The 24,337-nt window shown below is 41.0% G+C and overlaps 1 pseudogene; it reads right to left on the bottom strand.

Moving 5' to 3' along the window:
- Positions 1-2,992: 2,992 nt before the first annotated feature.
- The window catches only part of LOC119509878, a 33,006-nt pseudogene continuing 11,661 nt past the window's right edge, over positions 2,993-24,337 (bottom strand).

Below are 24,337 nucleotides of genomic sequence, written 5' to 3'. Positions count from 1 at the left end.
CTGGGTTCAAGTACTGATTTGGTAAATGCTTTATTCTCTATTTTTTGTTAATAAAGACCAGCAGAAGCGGTTTTCTTTCAGCAGGTAGGACCAGAAATATACCTTCACTGTCCTGTGTCAGGGATATATAAACTTTCCAGTCCTTTATCACTATTTTGTCTGCAAAGACTCTGATCATTTCTCCATTTCACAAGACATCATGCTAGTCCACTGTGAGAAGCAGGATGTAGCAACAATTTTAGACACCTTTGTAGGATGCATGAGTACCAATGGGTGGGAAATAAATCTTTAAAAATTCAGAGGCTGGCTACCTCAGTGAAATTTCTAGGGTTCCAGTGTCTGGGCCTGCTCATATATTCTTTCCAATATGAAGGACAGGTTTTTTCACATCTGCTCCCTCTTACCAATGAGAAAGAGGCAACAAGCCTAGTGGGTTCTTTGGGTTTGGGAGGCAGCATGTACGTCATTTGGGCCTGCTACTCTAAATCATTTTCTTAGTAATCTTAAAGGCTCCCAGCTTTGTGTGGATCCCACAATAAGAGAAGGCTCTGCAATTAGGTCTGAGCCTCACTCAAGCTGCTCTGTTCCTTGTGTCATATGACACAACAGATAATGATGGTACCTGAAGGGGCTGTGACAGATAGGGATGCTCTGTGGAGACTTTGGCAGGTGAATCAGGAAACAGACCTTTAGGGTCCTGAAGCAAAGCTTCTGTTGTCTGGCTTTCTCAGGGACCCAAACAGACATGGGCTACCACTCATAGAAGACCTGAGCTCCCTGTCATGGGGTGCGTACAGCAGCGTTCCATCATCACGTGCGGGTAGCATGTAAGATATGAGACATGGGGCTCAAATAGGTCACAAAGGCACCAGTAAGTCACATGGTAAGATTCCCATGACCCCTGCTGCAACCACATTGCCTCCTTTCTCTCAGCCTACATCTCTGTCCTCTTGGGGAGTCCATGTGACTAGTTGACAGAGGAAGAGATTATTTGGTTAGGGTGTAGAATGAGCTGCCAGCCACAGGTACACGCTCATCTGCCTACCATTCCTGGTGCAATCTACCATCAGCACTCATCTGAATTATGGCAATGTTTCCTACTGTTTTCCTACTTGTGCCCTTATCTCCCTAAGCACTTGCTCAAACTCAGGCATCCTGTTAAATCATATAGGTCATGTCAATTCCCTGTGAAAATCCTCCAAAGCCTCCCTATTTCTCTCAGATTAAAAGTCTTTACTTTTAATGGTTCTCCCTGTTTTTATTTCCCAAATATTTTCTTTCCTATGTGTTTGACCCTTAGGAGAAACTAGGTGTTAGGAGATGTTGGGCAGGGAGGGGCCAACATTCTGGGGTGCCCTTGGCATTCAGCTCCTTTGAGAACAAAATCATGTCCTCTTGGAACCTTCAGAGCATCTCTGCTGCTCCACAGGGTAGGAGAGGGGAGGGGAGGGAGGGGAGCCCTTGGTCTGAGCCTGAGCTCCCAGGGCCTGGGTATGGGGTGGGAGAGTGAATGTCTGTGAGGGCTCCTTTCGGGACCCAAGTGCTTGACCTGCTGCTGAGCATGGGCTGGGAGCAGAGTTTTTAGGAGGAGAGCTTAACAGGGGCAAAGTTGTCATAAATTAAAAAAAAACAAAAATAAATCAATCACAAAATGCACAATCCAAGTGAGAGTAGATGTAGCCTCTTTGTACAGTGCTCTCCCCCACAATTTCTCAAGAAAAGAGATAGCAGAGGAATAAATTAAGGAATGAAGCAACCACCACAAGCCAAGTGCCCATAAATACTCACTCCCACACTGGCCTTGAAATGGTGCAAGCTGGAGCCACTTCACCCCACCCCCTGCCCATCCCCCAGCTCTGGAGGGGCAACATTGTCAGGAAGGGAAGGCAGAGAAGGCCAAAAGATGAGATGGCAGGTGGGGTTGGAGAAGTGACTGCTGTGGAACTAGCTCGTGTCCAGGTTAATGCCAAAGAAGGGGAATCCATAGGGAAAAGAAATAGCAGAGGGTGGGTGCTTTCACACAAAGGTGCTCCTAGAATAGAGAGTGCTCAGTGTCCCTGCCACCAGGGAAAGAGCACCCAAGCAGCAGGCTGGGCATTTGGAAGAGCCCAGAGGTCCTGCAGTCCCCTCCCCACTCCCAGCCCTGGGTGGGCCTCTCCTTCTACCTGGAAGGGCAATCAAGGACGTGATGGCACAGATTCATGAGGAGGGGGACAAATGCACAACAGCTTGTAGAAGGAAAACCCAGTTCTGGGGAAGAAGGGAGGGCTGGAGGGGTGGGGTGTCAGTGTGGTGGGAGTTCAGAGCCCTTTACTCTCACCTCTACAGCCTCAGAGCAACCTCCTGCCCCACCTGCTTGTGGCCCAGGGGCTTGAGTTCCTCTTACGGTTTTCTTGGAGAAGGAAGGAAGGAGAGAGAAGAAGCAGCAGCGGACCTACGGAGGGCTTGACAGGGAACTCTTCCACCTCAGCCTGAGATTATTCCAGCCCTGAGCCACTCTTCTGGGAAACTCCATAAACCCAGTCTCCACTGTCCCATGGAGCAAGAAGGAAAGGTGGTCTCTGGCCAACAACCACCAATCAGAGCATACCTGAGGCCTACCTTTTTTCACTATCGAGCTTTCCCACTCCCCTGCGTGCCTTGGAGTCGCTGCCAAACACAGGTGATGGTGGCCGACTCCCTTGTTGAAGCAAGCGTGGACTAAATAGTCTCTGTTCTCATTTGGACTGTTTATTTCTACAGGATCATCTCTCCACTACAAACACAGAGGGACAGGTGGAGAAGAGTAGGAGCAAGAAATGCCCCCAGGAAAACACACCTATCCAGTGTCTGCAGTTTTCCCCAGGTAGGGCAGCGTGGCCAGCCAGCAGCCAGGGCCAGCCGTCCTCTCCTCCTGCCTCCATGGGGCTCCTGGAAGCCTCTGAAACGTTAAGCTCCTTGGTTATTTGGGGGAGCAGAGCTTTGGAAGACTGCAGAGGTCCAGGATGTGTGTTTAAATTGAACTCCACTGAGAGACCTCTGTGGCAGCCTGCATGCCACATCCCCCACTGCACAAGTCCTCCTGGCCCAGTGTGCCACACACAAGCAGCAGCACCTCTTTCTGCTTGAGCTCACACTGGCAGCCATTTGCTTCCAGCACCTGCTGATCTCCCTCATCATCTCCTTGATCTCCATGGATCTCCTGATCTTCATATTCCATTTAAAGTATAATAAGCAAAGGTTGGCCTTTCAATTTTTTTTTTTTTTTTTTCTTTTCTTTACTACTGCCACTGCTGCCCTCCACATGAAGTTTGAGTATCTCCACTCGGACTTTGCTTCCATATTCATTCAGGTTCCTCTGGCAAACCTGAAACACTGATTTCTGCCTATTGACCTGAAGGTGAACTTACTGATGAAGCTCCCAAAGGCTCCTGCTGGTGCTGGCTGTTGCCAGAAGTAGAGGCTGGGTCACACCAAAGGCCAAAATCTGCTGGTTACTCACCTGGAGGAGAGGCCTATGTTGAAAGTATTTCCTTTGGACCTACCCCAGGGGATATTGGTTTTGTTTGGGGCTCCACCACTGCTGCTGATGTTGTGGGTGGAGGGAGAAGCTACTGGGAACTTGCTGGGGTGCTCTGCTCTGCTGCAGCACCTCATAGTTACTCTCTTTGGGGTGTGACCCAGAGATCTGACTGGACCGCACAAAGGATGTCCTGTATTCCTGGTGGAGGCAGGGTGGGGCCAGGGAGATATCAGCACAACAGAATCTATGGAGGCCCTGGACTCTTATAGTTGGTCTGTTTTTGCCATTCTTGATGGAGCGCTGGCCAAGGCTGGCCCTCTCCACAAGTGGGGAGTTCTTATTTTGATTTGTACTCTTCAAGGAGGTGATAGAGATGTTTTTCTCCCTTTCCAGTCTGAATTGAACACTGGCAGGCACATTGGCTCTACTGCTTTCTTCCCTAACTCCTGGTCTTCCTCAGGCAGCTTGTTACTCTAGAGTAAGAATTAGAGGTGGGAATGCCACTGCTTGGGGTAGGCAGAGATGCTATGCTTGTAACTTGTGGAATGGGAAAAGTGTCCAGGTATTGGTCAGATCAGCTGCAGCCCGGAGCTTCAGGGTGATGGTGCAGCCCTCCAACTCAGATCTCTTGTAGCACAGGAGCTTATAGGTGACCATCAGCTCATTGTATTTCTGGCCCCTCATCAATTCCTGGATCTCTTCCCCTGTGTAACCCATATACACCATTAATTCAGTTTGCTGGGGGGCAGGGAGGGGGTAGTCAGAGAGTGGCTCTATGTAATACTTTAGTTCATCATCTTCATGATCCACATTTATCCATGGATCTTTCATGATTTTCTCTAAATTACTTCTCTTGTTGAGATTGAGAATGAGATATTTCTTGAACAGATTTCACACTACATGGGCATGTTGAAGGGAATATGTTATTTTCCATTAAGTACCCACTGCCACAGCTCTTTGAAGTTCTGTCCATCAAAGGCAGGAAACCGCCAATGACCATATATAGGATGACTCCCAGACTGCACACATCTACCGTGGGCCCAGAGTACTTTTGCCTGGCATCTAGTACACTTTCAATATAGCTACTATTTTTGTCTTCGTTGTAACTGCCTCTATAATGTATGTATGTACAGATGAAGGCTGTGTAGTTAAGAATTTGGTATTGCCACAAAGAGAGGTCTGTCATTTTTCCCCACTCCTGGGAGTTAACCTCTAAAGCCTTGGAGTTTCTGAAGTGAAGGGAGTGTCTTTGTTATTTGTGGTGGGCCCCTTGGTCAGCACCTGAAAGTTTATGCTAATGAGGTAATGATGTGTATCCTTCTTGGCCACATGATATCACTCCAACCTCTGGGAGTGTTGGAGCTTTAATTCACCACATGGCCAATCAGTTAATCAATCATGCCTACATAATGAAGCCCCACTGAAGTCCCTAGACACCTAAGCTCTTGTGAGCTTAACTGGTTGGCAATACTCCTTGCATATTATCACACATCAATGCTGGGTGGATGCTGGGAGAACAGTAAATCCCCAGGACAATGGAATCTCTGTGTTTGAAACCTTCTCAGACTCTGCCCTATGTGCCTCTTCCTTTGGCTAATTTTGATCTGTATCCTTTTAATATAATAAACAGTAACCATGAGTATAGCTTTCACTGAGTTGTGTGAGTCCTTCTTGCCAATTATCGAGCATGAGTGTGGTTTCAGGAACCTCTCAAATTTGAAGTTGGTATCAAAAGTAAGGGGAGTCTTGGGGACTGTGCCCACTAACTTTGTAGTTGGACCCTAACTTCTTGCAGTTGGTATAGGAAGTCTTGGGAAGACTTGGCTATCGGGAGGACTGTGCCCTCAAACCTCACAGTTAGGCCAACTCAGGGTAAAAGTTCATTGGCACTATTGTGAGGAGGCCTTTTTTTTTTTAATTCAGTTTTATTGAGATATATTCACATACCGTACAGTCCTCCATGGTGTACAATCAGTTGTTCACAGTACCATCATATAGCTGTGCATTCATCACCCCAATCTATTTTTGAACATTTTCCTTACACTAGAAAGAATCAGAATAAGAATAAAAAATAAAAATAAAAAGGAACACTCCACCCCCATCCCACTCTATTTTTCGTTTAGGTTTTGTCCCCATTTTTCTACTCATCCATCCATACACTGGATAAAGAGAGTGCGATCCACAAGGTTTTCACAATCACACTGTCACCCCTTGTAAGCCACGCTGTTATACAATCGTCTTCAAGAGTCAAGGCTACTGGGTTGGAGTTTGGTAGTTTCAGGTATTTACTTCTAGCTATTCCAATATATTAAAACCTAAAAAGAGGAGGCCTTTTTTTAAAAATTCTACTGCCCTCTTAAGTAAACATTAATGGTGGATGCATACCATTGTATATGAGTTGCATACAAAGGAGACATGTTTCATTTTACCTCTCTGAGCATAGAACTTAACCTAAAGTTGGGTCCAATATAACTTATAGTAAACATTTCCTTGGTGTGTTAGAATACTAGAGTCCGTGTCCAAATATGTGATTGCAAATCCCATCTTCACCATTCATTATCTTTTTGACTTTGGAAATGTTGGTTAATTTTAGTTTCCTCATATGTACCTCGCTGGGTTGCTATGAATATCAAACAAGGAAATGTATATAGTACTTCACTTTTAAAAATCTGAATCAATTTATTTATTAGACCTCTGCTATGCACAAGACTATTAAGAGAAAGTGAGATGACATAAGGATATAATAGCATTCAGATGAGTAGATTGATAGATCACACATATGATTATACGTTGATTAACAGCACTCATGAAGGACATGCAGAGGCTGTTGGAGGTTGGACTTTATAGTGTAGGAAAGGGAAAGTTATAGAAGGTTTTTGAAGGAAGTGCCAGGAAATTACAAGAAATAGTTATAGAATAGCACAGCTAATCCTGAAGTTCCTAATGGGGCATGAGGGACATAAATCTTTATGAAAGGACAGTGCCTTTCATATAATTTTGACCATAATTCACAATAAGCAATATATTAAATGGTGAAGTCCAGTATACAGACACACACACACACACACACACACACACACACAATTGAAACTTAAGTGTAAGAAAACAACACTTCATTTTACCATGTGTGCTCCATTCCATTCCACTGCCTCCCTCGACTCCACTGTTCTATTCAGGCTGGTTTTTCTTCACTAAATGGATTTTTCTACCTACTAAGCTGTGCCCTGGACTTTGAAAAATACTGTTTTAAGGAAGTGAATCAGTGAGGAGAGTGAACTGCAAAGGGAGAAATAGGAGTAGTATAGCAGTTAATAGGTGATAGCAACAGCTCATTTACAAAGAAATGCATTCATTCATTCATTCATTCATTCAACAAACATTTATCAAGTACCTAACACTTACCAGGCATGGAGATACAAAGATAGGCAAAATCCAGTGGTGCCCTTGAAGAGCTCAGGGACAATGAAAGAGGCTGGTAGGCAAACTGTCCATGCCAATTCAATGCAGCAAGTGCTTAAATAAAGATTTGAGAAACGTATTACAGGATGGTCTAACTACCTGAGGAAAACAGGGAACCTTTTACAGAAGTGGTTCTTGAAGAGTATGATTACCAAAGGGAGGGCATTGGTGGAGGACATCCTAAGTGAAAAGAACAGGGTGACAAAGTCAGGGACCATTGAAAGTGCAGACTTGGTCTGGGTAGATGGCCAGATTTAGTAAATATAAATCTAGTATGCCCAGTAAAATTTGAATTTCAGATAAACAATGAGTAATTGTTTTAACATATATATGTCCTATCGATCTGGAAGAGGCAAGACATTCTATTTGACTGGAACATTAAATGGGAGCGGGGGAGTGGCAGAAATTAGTCTGGGGGCATGTTGGAAACAGGTTGAAAAATCTTGAGTCTGCCCTTTAGTTCTTGCTCACACCAAAGGCTACTTTAAGAATCATTATAGAATCCTTGAAAAGAAGTTAAAAAAATAAACAGAGAAAGAAATGTAGCCCTTGAGTATTCAGCTTATTAACAATAAAGATAAAATACTGGCATGGAAGTGAAATGATTATTAATTATTAACGATTATTAATTCCATTTGAGTATTTCTTCTTACCTTCTATTCTGCTGATTTTATTTATTTCTAAGATGCTTTTATCAGGATATTTAGTTGTAAAGAAGGAATGAGAACGTTTTGCTGTTTATACTGATTTCTTGTTAGTATTCCAGCCTGACACCATATTTGGATTAATAGTAATGGAATTAATAGCGCATGTGTGATCAACCAGGAGAGCCTTGGCTCTGTCTAAGCAATTTGCCAGATGTTATAGACACAGGTCATCTAACTTATCTTTCCCCCTTTTGGAAATGGCTTCCCCTCCCCACCCACTGTTGACAACATCAAAGGGATGGTTCCTGGAAGGCCATGGGTGCCACCTGACACAAGCTGGACAAATCAGATTTCAGTCTCTCTTGTCCTGGTTGTACTTGCAACCTTAAACTCAGGAGCTGGTCAGTTGCTATGTTTACGGTCATATAGATGAGAAAACCAGAAGAGACCAGTCAACAATATAAGGGGAGTTAGAGAGGGAGCAATTCAGCAAAGGAGGGAGAGAGAGCAAGCATGAGCACTTCTGTTCACACACTAAAGTGAAAGAGTGAAGAATGAAGCGATACAGAAAGAGTCAGAGAGGAGACAGCGAGAGAGAGAGATTGACAGAGAACCTCAGCAGGGGTCCAGGTCCTGGATCCACAACATTCCCAAACATAGTTGCATTCCTTTCTTTGGGTTTCATGAGATGCCACCTTACCTTCTTACTAATTACCATTATGATTAAGATCACTAGATGGGTTCTGTTACTTGAACAAGAGTACTCATAAACCAGACTACTAGAGTTGTACTGAAAATCAATGTGATTAATCATAGGAGATATTTCCCTCCAGTGGTGATTAGTAGAGGGGTATTTACTCACTAGGTAGAAGGTGATCATAAAATTCCTTTATGGCAAATAGAAAGAGGCATGGTTTGTATGAAACTGGATATGTGCATTGCTGCTTGTGGTGGCTTGGAACTATGTATCCAGAAAAACATGTTTTAAAATTAATCCATTCCTGTGAGTGTGAATCCTTGTAAATGGGACATTTTGATGAGGTTACTTCAGTCAAGATATGGCCCAGATGAATCGGGATGGATGTATTAGTCAGGGTTCTCTAGGGGAACAGAACCAACAGAAGATATCTGTAAATATGAGATTTTATAAAAGTGCCTCACACAACTGTGGGGATGCACAAGTCCAAATTCCGTATGGCAGGATCATGAGTCCAAATTCCGTAGGGCAGGCCATGAACTGGCAACTCCAATGAAGGTCTACGATGAACTCTCCACAAGAGGCTGGCTGGCTGAAGAAAAAAATGAAATTCTCTCTTCTCCCTTAAAAATCTTCAACTGATTGCATTAAATCCAACTAATTGGATTCTCTCATTATGGAAGACACTCCCTTAGTGGATCATAGATGTAATCAGCCACAGATATAATCAATTTATTGATGATTTAAAAAATCAGCTGTTCTAGTTTACTAATGCTGCAAGAATGCAAAATATCAGAAATGGATTGGCTTTTATAAAAAGGGGTTTATTTGGTTACACAGTTACAGTCCTAAGGCCATAAAGTGTCCAAGGTAACACATCAGCAATCAGGTACCCTCACTGGAGAATGGCCAATGGCATCTGGAAACCTCTGTTAGCTGGGGAGGCATGTGGCTATGTCTGCTCTGGAGTTCTGGTTTCAAAATGGCTTTCTCCCAGGACATTCCTCCCTAGGCTTCAGCTCCTCAACAACATCAGTTTTAGTTGCTCTTGGGGCATCTGTCCTCTCTTGGCTTCTCCGGAGGAAAAGTCTGCTTTCAAAGGCCGTCTCCAAAATGTCTCTGTAAGCTGAAGCTCCTCTCTTAGCTCCTGTGCATTCTTCAAACTGTCCCTCTTGGCTGTAGCAAGCTCGCTCCTTCTGTCTGAGCTTACATAGTGCTCTAGTAAACTAATCAAGGCCCACGCTGAATGGGCAGGGCCACACCTCCATGGAAATCATCCAATCAGATTTATCATCTACAGTTGGGTGGATCGCATTTCCATGGAAACACCCAAAGAATTACAACCTAATCAACACTAATACATTTGCCTACAAAAGATTGCATCAAATATAATGCATTTGGGGGGACACAATACATTCCAACTGGCACACCAGCCTTCTGCTTTATTAACCAGCCATGCAATGTCCTTGCAGTAACAGTTAGGTGAGTGCATGCTTGAGCAGACAACTGGGTACCATCACCTGGCCAAGTTGACACATGAAACTAACCATGACAATGGGTTTTAATCCCATTACTGGAGGCCTTATAGAGAAGGTGACAAAGAAGAAAGACACAGAGGAGGAGTCCAATGGCCATCTCCCAGTCATCACCTACTTTCTATTGTGTGCAGGTGTTTCAATATATTTCCTTTCTGCAGCCCCAGAGGAGATGTTGGGTCTGAGATGTTAGGTCTAATGGAATGGCCTGACCAAACCTTAAACTTGAAATCTGGAACAAGCAGTTACAGCTGCTTACCAGGGCATAAACTCTCAGTGGCAGGGCCCCTTCCCCCTGGGGTTGCATAATACCCATTGTATTATGCACAGATTTGGACAGCACAGATTTGTTTCTCATCTTCAGCTGAAGTGGAGTGTGTTGAGCTGCTATTCATACAACCTGACCTGAGAAGTTGGCCTCCTAGGGACTGGCCATGATGGAATTTCTTCCTCTGCTCTTTTGAACCCTTTGTGCTATGTAAGTAGTAAAGATGTCATTTGCTGAAAGTTTCTGTTGTCCCTGAGCCTGTGTTCCAGAATGCACCATGTAGCAACTTGCTCCACACAGCTCAGATCAGTTTGGGATCTTCACTTATCCACTTCTCTCTAGCTATCCTCTCCCTCACCCTCTCCCTCTTGCTTTTGCCTTTATGGTAGATTCAGAGGCACAAAATATGTAATCATTTCTTCCTTGCTAATTCAGAGATAGACCAAATGGACCAAATCCAATTGGAGTTACTATAACCATGGGTATGAGTTGATATTGTCCAGATAGGTTTTCCCTCCTCTTGTGAGTGTTTTGACCTGCAGAATGTTAAGTCAAGTCAGGAGTTATTGGAGACAGAAGTATTTCATACAGAAGAAAAGTCAGTTTTGGTGGTGTTGAGGAGTGGGGAGAATAGGGAGGAGAAAACCTACAGGTGCTCCATGGAGCCTCCCAGAAATTTGAGAGTAGGAGGTGCAGTAGGGCATGGCTAGAATTCTATTATTATTGGTGGGAAGTGGAGTCAGAAAAACAGGATTTTGTTACTCTTACAGTGATCCTGGTTTTGACTTTACGCTGAATGACTTGCAAAACCCACCACCTTAGAGAAAGGATATAAAACCAGCCACATTTATAGAAATGTCATTGCTGGAGCTCATTGAAAATCAATAAGCTAGTATTAAAAGCCAATGGAAATAATTTATAAGACATTACAATTCTGAGTAATTATAAGTAAAAATAACTTATTTTGCATAGATGTGGATGATAAACTTGAATTACAAAATAACTATCTAGGGGTTAAAACCCATGATGGGCAACATATCCTTTCTTCTATTACAATCATATACTTTAATTTTGTTTGGCCAGAAGATGCCTTGCAGTAAGAGGACTTCAGCCCTGTCGCTTCTTCTTCTGCTCCCTGGATGAGCTAGTGATGAGGATGTGTAATTTTGTTGAGAATGTGGAGCCACTGGAATTCTCATATATTGTTGGTGGGGTTGTAAAATTGCACAGCCTCTTTGGAAAAAGTATGACAGTTTCTTATAAAGTTAAACATACACTATCATTCAACTCAATTATTAATATCCAAGATAGTTACCAAAATAAATGGTAGCACAAGTCAACAAAAATTCTAGTACAAGAATTTTCATAGCTGCTTTATTTATACTAGCAAAAAAGTACTGGAAACAATGCAAATATTCATCAACAGTTGAGGCAGGGAAAGATGGCAGCATAGAGAGGGGTGGAATTCAGTTAGTCCTCTAGAGCAACTAGTAAATAGCCAGGAACAGCTAGTAAATAGTCTGGAACAACTGCTGGGGGACAACTGTGACTGTCCACACATCAAACACCAGCCTGGAATGGGTGGAATGGCTGAGATTGTAGCATAAAAGCTGTAAGTAAAAACTACGGACCTGCACCAAGAGCCTCCCCCCCACCCCATCTCCCATGGCAAGCTGAGCTGCAAGACCTCATAACGTGGCAGAAAACAGCAGTCTTTGTCAGGAGCAAGCAAATATAGTACAAACTAGCTCCAACCGGGGTATTCATTAACAAACGTGGACTGCTGAATACAGACAGAGACAAACCTCTAACAAGCAGCAAAGTACCCCAAAGTCACTCCCAGTGGAAAGGAGGTGGGGCTGAGGGAAAAAAAATACAGAGGCTTTTGGAGATGACTGTGCTTCGAATACTGAAAAAAACCCTGTGCCCAAGAAAAGGAGCACAGAAGACCAGGCACTATCTGGCTGACAGGCAAAACTGGGGGGCTGGAGTTTGGCTCTGAAAAGAGGCTTTCTTGCCCCTTTTTTTCTCTCTCAATCTGAGTGGCTCAGTGGAGAAAGCTGCAGCAATTTTCAGCTCTCAGCACTCTGACACAGGCAGGGGTAGAGTTAACAGAGTCAGAGAGACAAAGGATGAATTCAAGGGCAGAAGATAAATCCCTAGGGGGTTTATCTTCCCTAAGAGGAGGGAGGTGGGGCCCAGCTCCAGTGCCAGCCCTTCCTTCAGAACTCAAACCCCAGGGCTTGGGGTAAAAAAGTCAAAACAGAAACAACTTAAGCTGAGAATTACTTAAAGGGGCCGCACCTCTTTACACCAGTGGGGAGTGACAGGCTGACAGTGCCACCTGCTGAGCAGGTTAAGAAAAGCACAGCAGCTAGAGGCCTCACAGGAAAGTCTGTCAATCTTCTAGGACACACCCTCAGGGAGACCTGATACTGAATATTGCCCCCTTCTGAGACTTGAGCCTGTTCTGGTCTGGGAAAATCTGATTGGGGTAATCAAGGAAACAAGATGCCTAGGCAACAGAAAACTACAAATTACATTAGGAAAAACAAAGGTATGGCCCATTCAAAGGAACAAACTGACACTTCAACAGAGATACAGTATTTGAAATAACTATTTATTAATCAAACAAATCTCCTAAAACATTCCAAAAATCAATTCAATGAGTTGAGGGAAGATATGGCAAAAGAGATGGAGGTTATAAAGAAAACATAGAGTGAATATAAGGAAGAACACAAAAGTTTGAAAAAAACAACTGGCAGAAACTATGGAAATGAAAGGCACAACAGAAGAGAAGAAAAACACAATGGAGACATACAACAGCAGATCTCAAGAGACAGAAGAAAACATTCAGGAATTGGAGAACAAGACACCTGAAATCCTACACACAAAAGAACAGATAGGGAAAAGTATGGAAAGATATGAGCAATGCCTCAGGGAATTGAACGACAACATGAAGTGCATAAAGTACATGTCATGGGAGTCCCAGAAGGAGAGAAGGGATAGAGGCAGAAACAATAATGGAGGAAATAATCAATGAAAATTTCCCCTTCTCTTATGAAGGACATAAAATTACAGATCCAGGAAGTGCAGTGTACCCCAAACAGAATAGATCTGAATAGACATATGCCAAGACACTTAACAATCAGATTATCAAATGTCAAAGACAAAGAGAGAAACCTGAAAGCAGCAAGAGAAAAGCAATCCATCACATACAAGGGAAGCTTGATAAGACTATGTGTGGATTTCTCAGTAGATATCATGGAGGCAAGAAGGCAGTGGTGTGATATACTTAAGATACTGAAGGAGAAAAACTGCCAACCAAGAATTTTATATCCAGCAAAACTGTTCTTCAAATATGAGGGAGAGTTTAAAATATTTTCTGACAAACAGACAATGAGAGAGTTTGAGAACAAGATACCTGTGCTACAGGAAATCCTAAAGGCAACACTACCGACAGATAGGAGAAGACAGGAGTGAGAGGTTTGGAGCACAATTTTGGGTGATGGTAGCACAACAATGTGGGTACACTGAACAAAGATGACTGTGAGTATGGTTGAAAGGAAGGTTAAGGGCATGTGGTACACCAGAAATAAAGAGGGAAGTTGAAGACTGGGACTGTATAGTTTAATGAAACCTAGAGTGGTCAGTGATTATGATAAAATGTACAAATATGTTTCTATATGAGGGAGAACAAATTAATGTCAATGTTGAAAGTTTTTGAAAAAGGGGATGGTGTTAGCGAAAAAATACAATCAATGTAAACTAGAGTCTATAGTTAACAGAAACCTTGTATTATGCTTACTTTAAAGTAACAAAGGCAATATACCAAAGTTGAGTGCCTATAAGAGGGGGATATAAGAGAGTGGAATGGGATTCTTGGCATTGGTGATGTTTTCTGATTCTTTTATTGTACTTTATTTTTATCTTTTCTTTTGTTGCTTTTTAGCTGTCATTTTTTCTTTCTTTTTCTGTTTCTTTTTTCTCTCTACCTTTTTTGACTCTTCTTTCTTTGTGGAAGAAATGGAAATGTCTTTATATAGATAGTGGTGGTGGTGTTGAGTACATAATTACATGATTATATAGGTAACCATCAATTGTTTACTTAGGATGGAATTTATGGTGCATGAACAAAACCATCTTTAAAAAAAACAGGTTGATGGATGAACCTTAAGGACATTATATTGAGTGAAAAAAGTCATACATAAAAGGACAAATATTGTATTATCTCACTGATAGGAACTAATTATAAAATCTAAATTCATAGACATGAAATATAAGTTACCAGGATATAGAATTAGGTTAAAGAATGGGGAGCGGTTGCTTAATATGAGCAGAATGTTTAATTAGGTTGAACTTAAGCATTTGGAAATGGACAGAGATGAGGGTAGCACATTATTGTGAGAATAACTAACAATGTTGAATGGTAGAAAGGGTAAGTTTAAAGTCACGTATGTCACCAGAAGGAAAGTAGGAGGTTAAAACATGGGAACGTATAACACAGTGAAACTTGTGGTGGGCAATGTCCATGATTAACTGTACAAGTATTAGAAATTTCTTTCATGAATTACAACAAATGTATGGCACTATAACTAGAAGTTAATAACAGAGGGGAAAAAGTGTACCTATTGCAAACTATGTACTACAGTTAGTAATATTTTAACATTCTTTCATCAACAGTAACAAATGTACTATACCAATACTGTGAGTCAATTATGGAGGGGGTTAGGGGTATGGGAGGATTTGAGTTTTCTTTTTTCTTTTTATTTCTTTTCTGGAGTAATGAAAATATTCTAAAATAGAAAAAAATTGAAAAAAATTAATTGGGTGATGAATGCACAACCATATAATGGTACCATGAACAATTGATTGTACACTTTGGATGACTGTATGATATGTGACTAATCTCAATAAAATTGAATTTAAAAAATATTCATCAAGAGTTAAAGTATGATATAACCATATATGAGAATACTGTTCAGAAATAAAAAAGAATAAGCTACTGATGCATGCAACAACAAAAGTCAATCAAATAGTGTTCTGGTAAATGGTTAACATCTGGCTTTCCAACAACAACAAAAAGTTCTGATTTGTAGTATTTGCTGACTTCCATGGTGTAAATACTCCTATAATGGTCAATTTCAAGCCACCAATGTGATGACACTGAACACAGAGTTTGGAAGAGATGCTTGCACACCATCACACAGATAAAATGGATGGAAGCACAGATGACAGGGAAATAAATTACAAATAATTAGGAAGTAAGCATTTTGAGTATTGCCTTTGTTTTTAACATAATTTATTTAAGTTTAAATAATTAAACTTCTGTTAATCATTGTGTTTAACAATCAGCTTTCAAAAATTCCTGAAAATTTAGCAATTGGATCTTGTAAACCAGTACAAGTTGGCTCCAGCACACCACTGGATAAATCTCAAAAACATTATGCTGAGTGAAAAAAGCCAGTCACCAAAAAGTAAATACAGTATGATTCAATTTATTTAAAGCTCGATAGCAGGCAAAACTAATCTGTGATGTGATAGAAATGCAGACTATTGGTTGTCCCTTAGCTGGTTGTAGGATATGAGGATAGAATGGAAAGACACACTCAGGGCCTTGGAAAAGTTCCGTATCTTGATAAGAATTTGGGTTACAGGATGCATGTTTTTACCAAAATTTATTGAACTGTACACTTAAATCAGTGCATTTCATTGCATATAAATTATACCTGAGTGATAGAAAAAAGCAAAATGAAATCAGTCATACCAACAATTAATTAATGAACACACCCACACACACATGCAAATATTAGGCATGACAAGAATTTGGAGTTGGGGAAAATATGGCGCATTTGGGAGATTCTACACTTCTATACATCTGGAGCATAAGGTTAAGTGAAGAGATGGCCAGAGATAGGCAGGGGCTCAATGACTGATGACTTCATATGCTATCCTAGGGGTCAAAAATATTTTCTGTGAAGAATCAGATATAAATATTTTAGGTTTTGTGAGACACACAGAGTCTCTGTTACATATTCTCCTTCTTCCTTTTTTTTTTTTTTTTTTTTTTTTTGCAACCATTAAAAAATATAAGGACTATTTTACGCTCACAGACCTTACAAAAACAGTCCACGGGCAGTAGGCCGGATTTGGCCCACAGTCTGTAGTTCACCAACTTCTATGCTATGCTAAGCAGTTTGCATGTAGAAGGAATCCCTCCAACCAGAACTCCTACGAAAGGCCTTCAAGAGAAATTTGGTGTAGTACAAAATGTTTAGGGAGCACACAGAACAAAAGGGTGACTAATTCTTCCTGAAGGAAGTCTTCTCAGATGGGGTGGCATATGAGTGGGGTTTTGGATGATAAGAAGTAGTTCACCAGGAGGGCAGTGAGGAATAGGGGAGAGATGTTCAGATTGATCAGGAGTTTGGATTCTATGTCAGGCTCTGTTATCTGGCAGTCATATGATAGGGGATAGTGTCTTGCTTGTAATACCTAAATCTTATAATAATTAAACTTAAGTTGGGAAGAAATGCAATGAAGTTAAAAAAAAAAAAAAAAAAAACCTACTTAAAGAGTTTACAATGCCTTAAAAATGCAAGTTATTACTGCAGATTCTTGCCTGAGCCAAAGTGATTCATGCCACTTATGTGTGCACAGTAATTGCTGGGATTACTGGATTTATGCCGGAGTTCTTGGAGCCTACCATTCAGCTCTCAAGAGGGAACAGAGTGAATCAGGAACAGATTTTAACATCTCATTGTTGATTATGATGTGATTCTTCTGTGTATTAATCTAAAGGCAAATTTGGTCATCTCTGTGCTTCTTAAAAGAACAAGTAAATGACTACTTGATGTTTTCTGAGGGGCATTATCTGGGTCAGTCCCAGTTCCCCATCTACTAATTTCTCTAACATCCCACAATGTCTGGCATTCTATCTCAATGGATTTAAGTCATCAGGTACATATTTTTAAAAGCTCAATAAAATGTTTTCTGAATGAATAAATTAATATCCACATTCCATATTTAATTCTTAGGAAAATTAATAGCCTATATGTGTAGTCATATATTTACATGTTTATGTCTACTGATAAATTGTTTGAATCTTCTAGATTAGATGCCAAGTACTATGTACAAACTTCAGCAAATTCTAGAAATACCTATTATGTTACTGGCTACCCAAGTCACCTCTCACTCAATCCTCAAGAAAATGAAAATATAAAGCAAAATGATACACACCATTTAAACTCCTTACGAATCTCAGAAAGTGGAAATGTTACCTACTGGAACATAACATGAATCAATTTAAGATGGTGAATTGGGAAATAAAATGCTTCACTTTTTATTGACAATGAGCTAGTGTGATATTAAAATAAAAGAAGAAATTCCATGAAAGAGACAGCAATTCCATCTTTGAGAATTCAGTAAAAAAGAAAAAATAAGTCAGTTTATCTGGTGATTTTCCTGACCTGACCTGTCAATTTATTCAGAAAGGTTAATTTGGCAGAAACAGTCTTAAATTGGTTTCCCAGGGTGTACACTAATTGTATTGCTTTTCAGCAAAATGCTTCTGTCAATCAGAAAATGGTTCTAAAATTAAACTGCTTTAAAAGCTGAGGTCAAGGAGAATGAGTTCTTCAGCCTAGAAAGCCAGAGGGGATCTATGATGTACACCAAGGAAGAGAGAGTCCCAAGTGGAAATATGGGGGTCGGATGTACACGGAGTACTTTGGGCAAGTAATTTCATGTTGACATGTTTTCTTTTAGGAGAAGTGTAGTTGAAAGAGCAAAAAGTCATGAATTGTACTCTTGGTCCTTCCAGTTTAGTTATTTAGAAGGTTTTGTGACTGGAGGCAAGCCACATCATCTCCCTGTGTCTTGGTTTCCTTGACTAGAAAATGTAAAAGCTGGTCTGGATGCTATCAGAGATGTTTCTGCTCCAACCCTGCATGAGTGTACCAACTGCACCTCAAAATCCTAGAGATGATGAGTCCCCCATAGTCTCCGGACTATGGAAGTGTCCTCCTACTTGGCTTTTCCAATTTTTTCCAACCAATCAGCCACGTTACTGCCAGTGGCTCTCCTCAAGTTACTCTTTGGTAATCTTCACTAGTTCACATGTCCATGCTTATAGCAAAATAGCCTATAAATATCTTAAGGGTAGCAGTAAAAAGGAGGAAATGGATCCTTCAGCAGCTGTGGTTTTATGAATTATTAGAAGGCCCCTCCATGGGTACCTGTTCTCCTACTCACTGAGGAGATGCTCTTGGAAAAGGATCTCATATCAATGTGAATGTGCATCAATGCATTACTTCATATGGGCATTCTTGTCTTATATATTTAGTCTAATTAGTAATGGAAGTCTTTGCCTCCTAGCTTATGCATTCTCCATTTTTGAGCAGATTGGGAAGCTATTATTAGGTAATTTGGGCTTGTTCTTTTTAAAATTATAATTATGCAAGAATTGCCCATTCAATATTAGAAAAGTAGAAAACACCATTAAGCAAAAAGAAGAAAAAAAGGAAATCACCTATAATCCTATGGCTTAGCAGCAATGACAATATGGTTGTGTGCCCTTTCAGTACTTTTTTAAGTCTATATTTTTCCAGAGGCCTTTCTGAAAACCACTGTGCAGCTGTCTACTGGACAGGACTGGACACTTCCTGAGGGCCTGGACCACATCCATCTTATTCACCCTCTGTAACAGCACAGTCCTGGCACATTATAAATAGCAGTATCAGTTTCTTTGTAAGTTTATTTCTGCATTAACCATCTACTAGATTTATTTCACAGTGAATTTGAGACAAACCAGACTTATCCTCTTTAAATCAATGTTCAGTCCAGTCTCTGTTATCCACCTAGGGTCTCTCACAGTGACTGAAAACATGGGCTTTGCCATTAAACAGAGGTGAGTGCAAGGCCCAGCTTTACTGCTTATAGACACGTTGCTCAACCTCTGAACTTTGGCTTCCTCACTAGTAAGCTCAATCAAGCAACTTGTCCTTGCTCTGTCCTTTCTGTTGACTCAGAATATTGTAGTAATCCTTTAGTTAGGGTTCTCTAGGGAAACAGAATCAACAAGAGATATCAAAATAAAAGATTTTTTAAGTGTCTCACGCAACTGTGGGGATGCACAAGTCCAAATTCTGTAGAGTAGGCAGCAAACTGGCAATTCCAATGAACTCCTCAGGAAACACTTCACTGGCTAGCCAAAGAAAAAGTAAAGGTCCTCTGTCTTACTTAAAAGTCTTCAACTGATTGGATTAAATCCAGCTAACTGAATTCTCTCATTGTGGAAGACACGCCCTTTGTTGATGTACTCAGTCACAGCTGCAGTCAATTGACTGATGATTTAACAAATCAGCCTTCTGGTTTATTAACCAGCCACAAATGTGCTTGTAGTAAAGGTTAGGTGAGTGCTTGCTTGACCAGATACCTGGGCACCATCACGTGGCCAAGTTGACAAACGAACCTAACCACCACACCCACCAAGTACTTTCTGTTGCTGAAACAGATGTACAGACATTCTCCATGCAGAATGATCTGAATGGGTAAGTAGGTCTCACTTCTTCAGCCTCAACCTGGAGAGCCTGAGGCTGGCTCTCCTGGCTGGTCAGCACACAGTGTTTATGCCCTCCACTTTGCTGTTCATACTGTATGGGAGCTTCCAGGAGCAACTGCCCACAGGGTCAGGGTCAGGGTCAGGATCAGAGAGGGACAGCAGAAGCTCAGAAGTTCCAGTAGCAGCAGAGCTATCCTCCATGTCCTTATCTCAGAACTACATCCGTGAGGAAAGGAAGCCTCAGGGGGAGGACGAGTCAGTTACCATAATCCCACCACACACTTGTAAAACAAGTGAATTGTGTATGTGTCTACTTATATTAACATTCCAGTCTTTGGTTACTGGTTGCTTCCAGTTCCCAGCTTCATTCACCTCTGACATCCCTGACCTCTGAGTCAATAGGGCAGAAGGTGGGGTGGGTAGGTTGTTAACTTTACAGTCAAAGATGATACAATCATTTTCACAATGCAGCTCTACCATTTTGAAAGCCTGGTACACGGTAAGTTCTCAATTAACATTGTTGAAGGCCCCTATCGTATATATCCTGTTAGAACTAAATATCCAGTGAGGAGTCAACAACCATCTCTTTCCTTAGGAATTGCCATCCCTCTGTTTCCTACCATGATTCAGAATAAGGATAGGTTTCCAAGCTGCAGTTTTTGTCCTATGTGATCTTAGGTCTCCTGGCCTTGGCTGATTGGACAAAGTATTGAAACTTGATTTATCGCAGAACAATTAGCCTTCTCTATAGGGAATTTAGGATTGAGGACCTTTAACATGTATACTTAGGAGCTGTTGGGTGGCCATATTTCCTACCATGTGGATTGGGAAGGAAAGAAAGCCAGGAAGCAGAGAAAAGGATGAAAGTTGTGCTAAAATGAGCATAAATGAGAGATGGAAAGATTGTCCTAATGCCCTTCTTGCTCCATCATTCAGTGTCTTCCCCAAATTTAGCTACATGTCTGCTATTGGTTTCCATGAGATTCTCTTGTACCCTCTTCGAAATCTCCCCTTTTATTCTGTCTAATTTGAGTTGCTTCCTACTAAAACATATCACATACAAAATACCTGGCGAAACATAGGTCATAATATAACACTTTTTCCTGAATATTGTTCTCTTTTATATTCAGTTTAGGTTTGCCATTTATGTAGAAGCTTTCCCAAGGTGATGTCCAATTAGTTCAGTGGTGGCTCGGGAATGCTATACTTTGGCCATTACTCACAAGACAGCTCTCTCTCTTGGTAGGTATCAAGGAAAAAACTTAAGAGATAATTGCATCCAGCTCCCTTCTGAACAAAAACTTTTTTGACTTGGTATTTTAGCAAGCATAACAGCACAGCTCTGATGGATTTATCTGATGGATTTAAACTTTCTAAGAAACTTGGGATTAGAATCAAGAACAGTGACAAGTTTTTATAACCTGCTGAGGGCAGTGTTGTTCTACAAATAATGCTCATAAATATCAAATTTGCTGTAAATCTAGCTCTGAACCCAAGATATTTTGGCAAGAATTACAGAACATTTGTGGTTTTTATCACATGCTGCTCTCAGAATTTAGTAATTGAGTGAATGCATTATGCAACAAATTTTTGCTTGTTTAAAGGAATAAACAACTATGATTTCAAATTGACGTCATTTTAAGGTTTGCAGTTAAATTGAAAAAAAAAAAAAACCTAGCCATAAGTGGGCAGAGTCTACATAGCAGAGAGAGTCAGGGATTTGAGACAATTGACTGATCAAGACAGAAGAGGTCATAATATGTAATGATCAGGTGAATAGGTTTTGAAGTTAAAGATTATGAGTTGAAGCCTAGTCCTGCCCTTTTCCAACCTGGTAGTCTTGCACACATTTTGTTATCTTTTACACTACAGGCTTCTTCTCAATAAAGAACTGAGATTGTCAAAGGAAAATTGAAATTGGACAATGTTAAATAGGCAAGGATGATTTTATTCAAGGCTATTGCAATAAGGGATAGAGGCTGGAAACCAAGACTAGCCTCAACTCCACTGAAATAAAGGGCTGCAGGTTTTTTTAAGGACTGAGTGTGGGCTAGTGAAGAAACACTGGCAGATGTTAAGGGAGCTGATAACTAGAATGGGTGAATGATTTACTCAGTTTTCAAATGAGGACCCTTTGGTTCCAAATGTTTACTTCTTCTGTGATTTAGCCATTTGTGTATTTTAAGAGTCAGGGGAGAAGGAGATAAGGGTCTCCCTCATTAGGCACTTATTAGGTTTCCTGGACAGGGGAAGGGCCAGGTGAGACGGAGGTCAGGGGCCTGTAGTGAGGAGAAGCCCGCTTAACGTTTAGGCAAGCTAAGGAGAAGGCAGTCTTGATCAGCCACCATTATGTTCAATGGAAACCAGGTTTCTCATTGAACAATTTGGGGAAACTAGTCTATATACAGTGTTTTTCAGAAGATTTCTATTGCTGAATGACTGACTAGTTGAATCATCTGTTGAACCTTGGCAATAAAGGACATTTGCTGGATAGTGTAAACAATTGAGCACTTAATGAAAGGTATACCTATAAAAATAGAAAGCAATTTTAACATTAATCTATAAACCCAGTTTCTGAGTCCAGAGGGCAGCCAACCAACCAGATTCCAAGGCTACTCATTTTACTTTTGGTGGTGTGGTGATTACAGGGCCAACCCGATGTATAGCCTGGTTAGCCTTTTGAGCACGTTTGGTTTTAGTGAATGTATCAGTCAGTTTTTGAGGAACAAGTGTGCAGCAGTTGCTTCTGACCACTGTGCCTGTCTCCCTCCCCTACCCCCAGACTCCAATATCATGCTGTAGCCAATGTGGTTGTGAGGAACAATAGATTGAGTCTCGTAGCTTCCTCGATACTATATCAAGTCTGTGAATGATATTATTTCTGGACCTGGTTACTTTCTGGAGATGTGTAAAGATGACTTTGTGATCTAGTCAATGTTTTTGAATGATGTGGATGGCTGTCTGACTGGGGATACAAAAAGCTGAAAAATACTCCCAGTTAGTGATTAAGTCATCAGCATCAATTCTGAGTTTTTTGTTTCATCCCAAAGGTCCATAGTGTCTTCTCCAAGAGAAGGTACAAAAGGTACAAAAGGTGAAAGTGATCTTTTATGGCATTTAGATATGAGAGGCAGGGCAAAAGTTAGTTTACCTTGTAAGTAACCTGTAGGAGGTTAGTGAATTCTGCTTGACTGTGAAGGATGAAAGGATCAGTGAGATTGGAAAGGAAGAAGGTTCCGTCCAATTAGTGGGCAGAAACCAACAGACGTAGCTACTATAATTAAAATGTCTCATTTAGAGCTATCCACCATCCATGGAAATACTTATCCCATGGATTTGTATCTTGGAGTTTATATGAGCCCTTTTTGAAAAATATTGACATTTAAAGTGATTTGTGTTGAAGCCTAGAGACAAAATCTAAAGGGTGCCCAAATGACAACACAAAGGATGTCCTTAACTCTGAGACAGACGTAGGAATTTGGGGAAACTGGAGTCTTTCAAATGAAAAGGAGTATGTAATTAGCAATCAAAGTTGTGAGATCCTGCTAGGAATTGAGTGAAGGAATGCCATAGATTCTGGGATTCTTGCTGCCAGGGTGAAGGAATTATTTAAGGGGGAGCCGCTCATGTGGGAGGGAGGAAGAGATGAGCAACATAAGGCTCATTACAGAAAGGAATGGTTGCAATACTGGAAGTTATATGGATAGTAGAAGTGACACTGGAGGGGACTGAGAAGCAGTATGTAGCAAAGGAGATCAATGGGAATCATGAAAATAGGAAGTAAGCAAGTGAATCCTAGGAGGTGTCTTTCTGATGTTGTGTGCAGAAGCTGGCCTCCTTATGTCATCTGCTTGGTCCAAAGTTCCTGGGAAAGCTGTCAATCTCGTGGCACCATCTGCTTCTGGGAGCTTTGAAGGAAGCCTCAGTTTAAGATCTCCATCAGGAGAGATTGTCCATTCTGGGTAAGATGAGTGCGTTTTTAGTTGAGATACACGGATCCAGGGTTGGATGCCCTGAAGTTTGACAGCAGTGTTGGCAATAAGCAAGACAGCATAAGGCCCCTTCTACCTAGGTTCAACATTAGTTTTCTGATGACATTACTTCCAAAAATCTAAGTCTCTAAATCTGGAGGACAAGCAGCTTTAATCTGTTGGCAATAAGTATGGGTATAACTAACAAGTCCCCTTGCACATTTTAGAATGTCTGAATTGACGAAGTTAGGATCTTTAAGAACCCAGGCAGAAAAGGGAAATTTTGTGGGTTGGCTAGTTGTTGTTTTATAGGTGACAGTTAGTGTCACCAAAAAGGAGAAGAGTGGAGAGGAATCAGGACTAAGGGTGAAAACCATAGGCCATAGAAGACTGAGTTCTGCTGTAGTTCAGCAAGCCTTAATTTTAACAGTTGACTGTTTATCATTACAGATGACTGGGGAAGAAAAGGACTATCTAATTTTTAGAATAAAGGAAGAACACAATGAATTTTTTTGGATGATTTTATCAGTAAAATGGATCCCCCAGTCACTTGAAAGGGCCCATGGAATTCCCCATATGGGGAATACCTGTTTTAATAAAACCTTAGTAGTAGTAGCAGTGGCCCTTTTATAAGGGAATGCTTTAAGCCAATTAGAGAACATGCATAAGATGGTGAGAACATATTTATAATCATGA

Source organism: Choloepus didactylus, chromosome 15 (assembly GCF_015220235.1).
Source record: "Choloepus didactylus isolate mChoDid1 chromosome 15, mChoDid1.pri, whole genome shotgun sequence".
NCBI classification, from domain to species: domain Eukaryota; kingdom Metazoa; phylum Chordata; class Mammalia; order Pilosa; family Megalonychidae; genus Choloepus; species Choloepus didactylus.
The sequence above is the reverse complement of the archived record's forward strand: the minus strand, read 5'-3'. Positions and strand labels throughout refer to the sequence as shown.